Raw genomic sequence first — 8200 nt, forward strand, 5'->3', positions numbered from 1 at the left:
CTTCACAAGCAGCGATCCTCTGACCTCTTCACTTCACATGCAGTGATCCTCTGACCTCTTCACTTCACAAGCAGTGAGCCTCTGACCTCTTCACTTCACGAGCAGTGATCCTCTGACCTCTTCACTTCACAAGCAGCGAGCCTCTGACCTCTTCCCATCACAAGCAGCGATCCTCTGACCTCTTCCCATCACAAGCAGCGATCCTCTGACCTCTTCCCATCACAAGCAGCGATCCTCTGACCTCTTCCCATCACAAGCAGCGATCCTCTGACCTCTTCCCATCACAAGCGGTGATCCTCTGACCTCTTCCCATCACAAGCGGTGATCCTCTGACCTCTTCACTTCACAAGCCGTGAGCCTCTGACCTCTTCACTTCACAAGCGGTGATCCTCTGACCTCTTCACTTCACAAGCGGTGAGCCTCTGACCTCTTCCCTTTACACGCAGTGATCCTCTGACCTCCTCCCATCACAAGCAGTGATCCTCTGACCTCCTCCCATCACAAGCAGCGATCCTCTGACCTCTTCACTTCACAAGCAGTGATCCTCTGATCTCTTCAATTCACAAGCAGTGAGACTCTGACCTCTTTACTTCACAAGCAGTGAGACTCTGACCCCTTCACTTCACAAGCAGTGATCCTCTGACCTCTTCACTTCACAAGCAGTGATCCTCTGACCTCTTCACTTCACAAGCAGTGATCCTCTGACCTCTTCACTTCACAAGCTACGAGCCTCTGACCTCTTCACTTCACAAGCAGCGATCCTCTGACCTCTTCACTTCACAAGCAGCGATCCTCTGACCTCTTCACTTCACAAGCAGTGATCCTCTGACCTCTTCACTTCACAAGCAGCGAGCCTCTGACCTCTTCACTTCACAAGCAGCGATCCTCTGACCTCTTCCCATCACAAGCAGCGATCCTCTGACCTCTTCACTTCACAAGCAGTGAGCCTCTGACCTCTTTGCTTCACAAGCAGTGATCATCTCACCTCTTCATTTCACAAGCAGCGATCCTCTGACCTCTTCACTTCACAAGCAGTGAGCCTCTGACCTCTTCGCTTCACAAGCAGGGATCATCTCACCTCTTCACTTCACAAGCAGCGATCCTTTGACCTCTTCACTTCACAAGCAGTGAGCCTCTGACCTCTTCACTTCACAAGCGGTGATCCTCTGACCTCTTCACTTCACAAGCGGTGAGCCTCTGACCTCTTCCCTTTACACGCAGTGATCCTCTGACCTCCTCCCATCACAAGCAGTGATCCTCTGACCTCCTCCCATCACAAGCAGCGATCCTCTGACCTCTTCACTTCACAAGCAGTGATCCTCTGATCTCTTCAATTCACAAGCAGTGAGACTCTGACCTCTTTACTTTACAAGCAGTGAGACTCTGACCTCTTCACTTCACAAGCAGTGATCCTCTGACCTCTTCACTTCACAAGCAGTGATCCTCTGACCTCTTCACTTCACAAGCAGTGATCCTCTGACCTCTTCACTTCACAAGCTACGAGCCTCTGACCTCTTCACTTCACAAGCAGCGATCCTCTGACCTCTTCACTTCACAAGCAGCGATCCTCTGACCTCTTCACTTCACAAGCGGCGAGCCTCTGACCTCTTCACTTCACACGCACTGATCCTCTGACCTCTTCACTTCACAAGCAGTGAGCCTCTGACCTCTTCACTTCACAAGCAGTGATCCTCTGACCTCTTCACTTCACAAGCAGCGAGCCTCTGACCTCTTCACTTCACAAGCAGCGATCCTCTGACCTCTTCCCATCACAAGCAGCGATCCCCTGACCTCTTCACTTCACAAGCAGTGAGCCTCTGACCTCTTCGCTTCACAAGCAGTGATCATCTCACCTCTTCATTTCACAAGCAGCGATCCTCTGACCTCTTCACTTCACAAGCAGTGAGCCTCTGACCTCTTCGCTTCACAAGCAGGGATCATCTCACCTCTTCACTTCACAAGCAGCGATCCTCTGACCTCTTCACTTCACAAGCAGCGAGCCTCTGACCTCTTCCCATCACAAGCAGCGATCCTCTGACCTCTTCACTTCACAAGCTACGAGCCTCTGACCTCTTCACTTCACAAGCAGCGATCCTCTGACCTCTTCACTTCACAAGCAGCGATCCTCTGACCTCTTCACTTCACAAGCAGCGATCCTCTGACCTCTTCACTTCACAAGCAGCGATCCTCTGACCTCTTCACTTCACAAGCGGCGAGCCTCTGACCTCTTCACTTCACACGCAGTGATCCTCTGACCTCTTCACTTCACAAGCAGTGACCCTCTGACCTCTTCACTTCACAAGCAGTGATCCTCTGACCTCTTCACTTCACAAGCAGCGATCCTCTGACCTCTTCACTTCACAAGCAGTGAGCCTCTGACCTCTTCGCTTCACAAGCAGTGATCATCTCAACTCTTCGCTTCAAAAGCAGCGATCCTCTGACCTCTTCACTTCACAAGCGGTGAGCCTCTGACCTCTTCACTTCACAAGCAGTGATCCTCTGACCTCTTCACTTCACAAGCAGCGATCCTCTGACCTCTTCACTTCACAAGCAGCGATCCTCTGACCTCTTCACTTCACAAGCAGCGATCCTCTGACCTCTTCCCATCACAAGCAGCGATCCTCTGACCTCTTCCCATCACAAGCAGTGATCCTCTGACCTCTTCCCATCACAAGCAGTGATCCTCTGACCTCTTCACTTCACAAGCGGTGAGCCTCTGACCTCTTCACTTCACAAGCAGTGAGACTCTGACCTCTTCACTTCACAAGCAGTGATCCTCTGACCTCTTCACTTCACAAGCAGTGATCCTCTGACCTCTTCCCATCACAAGCAGAGATCCTCTGACCTCTTTACTTCACAAGCTACGAGCCTCTGACCTCTTCACTTCACAAGCAGCGATCCTCTGACCTCTTCACTTCACAAGCAGTGAGCCTCTGACCTCTTCACTTCACAAGCAGCGATCCTCTGACCGCTTCACTTCACAAGCAGTGATCCTCTGACCTCTTCACTTCACAAGCAGTGATCCTCTGACCTCTTCACTTCACAAGCAGTGAGCCTCTGACCTCTTCAATTCAAAAGCAGCATTCCTCTCACCTCTTCACTTCACAAGCAGCGATCCTCTCACCTCTTCACTTGTCAAGCCTCTGACCTCTTCACTTCAAAAGCAGTGATCCTCTCACCTCTTCACATCACAAGCAGCGATCCTCTGACCTCTTCACTTCACAAGCAGTGATCCTCTGACCTCTTCACTTCACAAGCAGTGAGCCTCTGACCTCTTCAATTCAAAAGCAGCATTCCTCTCACCTCTTCACTTCACAAGCAGCGATCCTCTCACCTCTTCCCATCACAAGTAGCGATCCTCTGACCTCTTCATTTGATATGCAGCGATCCTCTGACCTCTTCACTTCACAAGCAGTGAGCCTCTGACCTCTTCCCTTCACAAGCAGTGAGCCTCTGACCTCTTCCCTTCACAAGCAGCGATCCTCTGACCTCTTCCCATCACAAGCAGCGATCCTCTGACCTCTTCACTTCACAAGCGGCGAGCCTCTGACCTCTTCACTTCACAAGCAGTGAGCCTCTGACCTCTTCACTTCACAAGCAGTGATCCTCTGACCTCTTCACTTCACAAGCGGTGATCCTCAGACCTCTTCCCATCACAAGCTGCGATCCTCTGACCTCTTCACTTCACAAGCAGTGATCCTCTGATCTCTTCAATTCACAAGCAGTGAGACTCTGACCTCTTCACTTCACAAGCAGTGAGACTCTGACCTCTTCACTTCACAAGCAGTGAGACTCTGACCTCTTCACTTCACAAGCAGTGAGACTCTGACCTCTTCACTTCACAAGCAGTGATCCTCTGACCTCTTCACCTCACAAGCAGTGATCCTCTGACCTCTTCCCATCACAAGCAGCGATCCTCTGACCTCTTCACTTCACAAGCTACGAGCCTCTCACCTCTTCACTTCACAAGCTACGAGCCTCTGACCTCTTCACTTCACAAGCAGCGATCCTCTGACCTCTTCACTTCACAAGCAGCGAGCCTCTGACCTCTTCACTTCACAAGCAGTGATCCTCTGACCTCTTCTCTTCACAAGCAGTGATCCTCTGACCTCTTCCCATCACAAGCAGCGATCCTCTGACTTCTTCCCATCACAAGCAGCGATCCTCTGACCTCTCCACTTCACAAGCAGTGAGCCTCTGACCTCTTCCCTTCACATGCAGCGATCCTTTGACCTCTTCACTATACAAGCAGCGATCCTTTGACCTCTTCACTATACAAGCAGCGATCCTCTAACCTCTTCACTGCACAAGCAGTGATCCTCTGACCTCTTCACTGCACAAGCAGTGAGCCTCTGACCTCTTCACTTCACAAGCAGTGAGCCTCTGACCTCTTCACTTCACAAGCAGTGAGCCTCTGACCTCTTCACTTCACAGGCATTGATCCTCTGACCTCTTCACTTCACAAGCAGTGATCCTCTGACCTCTTCACTTCACAAGCGGTGATCCTCTGACCTCTTCCCATCACAAGCAGCGATCCTCTGACCTCTTCCCATCACAAGCTGTGATCCTCTGACCTCTTCCCATCACAAGCAGCGAGCCTCTGACCTCTTCACATCACAAGCAGCGAGCCTCTGACCTCTTCACTTCACAAGCAGCGATCCTCTGACCTCTTCACTTCACAAGCAGCGATCCTCTGGCCTCTTCACTTCACAAGCAGCGATCCTCTGACCTCTTCACTTCACAAGCAGTGATCCTCTGACCTCTTCACTTCACAAGAAATGATCCTCTGACCTCTTCACTTCACAAGCAGCGATCCTCTGACCTCTTCCCATCACAAGCAGCGATCCTCTGACCTCTTCACTTCACAAGCAGTGATCCTCTTCCCTCTCTCCATCACAAGCAGCGATCCCCTGACCTCTTCACTTCACAAGCGGTGAGCCTCTGACCTCTTCACTTCACAAGCCGTGAGCCTCTGACCTCTTCACTTCACAAGCGGTGAGCCTCTGACCTCTTCCCATCACAAGCAGTGATCCTCTGACCTCTTCACTTCACAAGCAGTGATCCTCTGACCTCTTCACTTCACAAGCGGTGAGCCTCTGACCTCTTCCCATCACAAGCAGCGATCCTCTGACCTCTTCACTTCACAAGCGGTGAGCCTCTGACCTCTTCCCATCACAAGCGGCGATCCTCTGACCTCTTCACTTCACAAGCAGTGATCCTCTGACCTCTTCACTTCACAAGCGGTGAGCCTCTGACCTCTTCACTTCACAAGCAGCGATCCTCTGACCTCTTCACTTCACAAGCAGTGAGCCTCTGACCTCTTCACTTCACAAGCAGTGAGCCTCTGACCTCTTCACTTCACAAGCAGTGAGCCTCTGACATCTTCACTTCACAAGCAGCGATCCTCTGACCTCTTCACTTCACAAGCAGTGATCCTCTGACATCTTCACTTCACAAGCAGTGATCCTCACAAGCAGTGATCCTCTGACCTCTTCCCATCACAAGCAGTGATCCTCTGACCTCTTTACTTCACAAGCAGTGAGCCTCTGACCTCTTCACTTCACAAGCAGTGATCCTCACAAGCAGTGATCCTCTGACCTCTTCACTTCACAGGCAGCGATCCTCTGACCTCTTCACTTCACAAGCGGTGAGCCTCTGACCTCTTCACTTCACAAGCGGCGAGCCTCTGACCTCTTCACTTCACAAGCAGTGAGCCTCTGACCTCTTCACTTCACAAGCAGTGAGCCTCTGACCTCTTCACTTCACAAGCAGCGATCCTCTGACATCTTCACTTCACAAGCAGCGATCCTCTGACCTCTTCACTTCACAAGCAGCGATCCTCTGACCTCTTCACTTCACAGGCAGTGAGCCTCTGACCTCTTGACTTCACAAGCAGTGATTCTCTGACCTCTTCACTTCACAAGCGGTGAGCCTCTGACCTCTTCCCATCACAAGCAGCGATCCTCTGACCTCTTCACTTCACAAGCGGTGAGCCTCCGACCTCTTCCCATCACAAGCAGCGATCCTCTGACCTCTTCACTTCACAAGCAGTGATCCTCTGACCTCTTCACTTCACAAGCGGTGAGCCTCTGACCTCTTCACTTCACAAGCAGCGATCCTCTGACCTCTTCACTTCACAAGCAGTGAGCCTCTGACCTCTTCACTTCACAAGCAGTGATCCTCTGACCTCTTCACTTCACAAGCAGCGATCCTCTGACCTCTTCACTTCACAAGCAGTGATCCTCTGACATCTTCACTTCACAAGCAGTGATCCTCTGACATCTTCACTTCACAAGCAGTGTGCCTCTGACCTCTTCACTTCACAAGCAGTAATCCTCTGACCTCTTTACTTCACAAGCAGCGATCCACTGACCTCTTCACTTCACAAGCAGCGAGCCTCTGACCTCTTCACTTCACAAGCAGCGATCCTCTGACCTCTTCACTTCACAAGCAGCGATCCTCTGCCCTCTTCCCATCACAAGCAGCGATCCCCTGACCTCTTCACTTCACAAGCGGTGAGCCTCTGACCTCTTCACTTCACAAGCCGTGAGCCTCTGACCTCTTCACTTCACAAGCAGTGAGCCTCTGACCTCTTGACTTCACAAGCAGTGATCCTCTGACCTCTTCACTTCACAAGCGGTGAGCCTCTGACCTCTTCCCATCACAAGCAGCGATCCTCTGACCTCTTCACTTCACAAGCAGTGATCCTCTGACCTCTTCACTTCACAAGCAGTGAGCCTCTGACCTCTTCACTTCACAAGCAGGGATCATCTCACCTCTTCACTTCACAAGCAGCGATCCTCTGACCTCTTCACTTCTCAAGCGGTGAGCCTCTGACCTCTTCCCATCACAAGCAGCGATCCTTTGACCTCTTCACTTCACAAGCAGCGATCCTTTGACCTCTTCACTTCACAAGCAGCGATCCTCTGACCTCTTTACTTCACAAGCAGTGAGCCTCTGACCTCTTCGCTTCACAAGCAGGGATCATCTCACCTCTTCACTTCACAAGCAGCGATCCTCTGACCTCTTCACTTCACAAGCAGTGAGCCTCTGACCTCTTCACTTCACAAGCAGTGAGCCTCTTACCTCTTCACTTCACAAGCAGTGAGCCTCTGACCTCTTCACTTCACAAGCAGTGAGCCTCTGACCTCTTCACTTCACAAGCAGCGATCCTTTGACCTCTTCACTTCACAAGCAGCGATCCTCTGACCTCTTCACTTCACAAGCTGTGAGCCTCTGACCTCTTCACTTCACAAGCAGCGATCCTCTGACCTCTTCCCTTCACAAGCAGCGATCCTCTGACCTCTTCACTTCACAAGCAGCGAGCCTCTGACCTCTTCACTTCACAAGCAGTGAGCCTCTGACCTCTTCACTTCACAAGCAGTGAGCCTCTGACCTCTTCACTTCACAAGCAGTGAGCCTCTGACCTCTTCCCTTCACATGCAGCGATCCTTTGACCTCTTCACTATACAAGCAGCGATCCTCTGACCTCTTCACTTCACAAGCAGTGAGCCTCTGACCTCTTCACTTCACAAGCAGTGAGCCTCTGACCTCTTCACTTCACAAGCAGCGATCCTCTGACAGCTTCACTTCACAAGCAGCGATCCTCTGACCTCTTCCCTTCACAAGCAGCGATCCTCTGACCTCTTCACTTCACAAGCAGCGAGCCTCTGACCTCTTCACTTCACAAGCAGTGAGCCTCTGACCTCTTCACTTCACAAGCAGTGAGCCTCTGACCTCTTCACTTCACAAGCAGTGAGCCTCTGACCTCTTCACTTCACAAGCAGTGATCCTCTGACCTCTTCACTTCACAAGCAGTGAGCCTCTGACCTCTTCACTTCACAAGCAGCGATCCTCTGACCTCTTCACTTCACAAGCAGCGATCCTCTGACCTCTTCACTTCACAAGCAGCGATCCTCTGACCTCTTCACTTCACAAGCAGTGAGCCTCTGACCTCTTCACTTCACAAGCAGTGAGCCTCTGACCTCTTCACTTCACAAGCAGTGAGCCTCTGACCTCTTCACTTCACAAGCAGTGATCCTCTGACCTCTTCACTTCACAAGCAGTGAGCCTCTGACCTCTTCGCTTCACAAGCAGTGATCATCTCACCTCTTCACTTCACAAGCAGCGATCCTCTGACCTCTTCACTTCACAAGCAGCGATCCTCTGACCTCTTCACTTCACAAGCAGCGATCCTCTG

The sequence above is a fragment of the Triturus cristatus genome, chromosome 1_1, assembly GCF_964204655.1.
Source record: "Triturus cristatus chromosome 1_1, aTriCri1.1, whole genome shotgun sequence".
In the NCBI taxonomy this organism is placed as follows: domain Eukaryota; kingdom Metazoa; phylum Chordata; class Amphibia; order Caudata; family Salamandridae; genus Triturus; species Triturus cristatus.